Source organism: Chrysochloris asiatica, unplaced genomic scaffold (assembly GCF_000296735.1).
Source record: "Chrysochloris asiatica unplaced genomic scaffold, ChrAsi1.0 scaffold00029, whole genome shotgun sequence".
NCBI lineage: Eukaryota > Metazoa > Chordata > Mammalia > Afrosoricida > Chrysochloridae > Chrysochloris > Chrysochloris asiatica.
Genome location: NW_006408547.1, coordinates 6,071,583 through 6,072,496, shown reverse-complemented (window position 1 = coordinate 6,072,496; position 914 = coordinate 6,071,583).

Here is a 914-nt window from a genome sequence, read left to right as displayed (position 1 = left end):
GGCTAGTGAGCTTGAACCGCTGACCTTGCGGTTGAAACTGACTTTGCCGTGCAGCGCATTAACCCACAGCGTCAAACCAGGACTCCTTTACCAGAGTAGACAACCTCATCTTTATCCCATTGAGTGCCTGGTACGTTTGAAGAGCTGACCAATGATTAGCAATTCAAAGCTTATTCCCACAACATCATCAGTGCTTCCTAGAAGAGGATGTTGTTGTTGCTGTTAAGAGCCGTTGAGTCTGTTCTAACACATAGCCACCCTGCACAGGGTTTCTGAGGAGTGGCTAGACTTGCCTTTAGCAACCCAGTGCTTATCCTACAACACCACACCAGTCCTCCAGACAAGGACATAGGGCCTGGAAAAAAACAAAAACCAAACCTACTGCCCTTGAGTCAATTCTTACTGATAACAACCATTTGAACAGACTAGACCTGCTCCACAGAGTTTCCATGGTTATAATCATTATAGAGCCCTGGTATGGTACTGGAGGATAAAGCACTGTACTGGTAACCACAAGGTCAGTGGTTCAAGCACACCAGCTGTGCTCAGAAATTCTATAAAGGTTCTTTATGAATTGAAACCAGCTCAACAGCACACAACAATTACTGCAGAAACAGAACGGTATATCCTTTTTCTTCCAAGTGGCTCTTGAGTTTGAACAACTGACCTTTCAGTTTGAAGCCCAGTTTGTAATCACTATACCACAAGAGCTCACAGTTTATGAAAATTTTCAAAGCTCACCCATCTAGTTAGTGACAGTTGTAACTTGAATCCAGATGCTGCCACCTGCCCAGAACCCTATCCCCAGCCTCCCACTGCCTTATAGTAACCCCATATAGGGTTTCTGACGCTATAAATGTTTATAGGAATACAAAGCCTCATCATTGTCCATCAGAATAGCCAAGGCTCCTCCA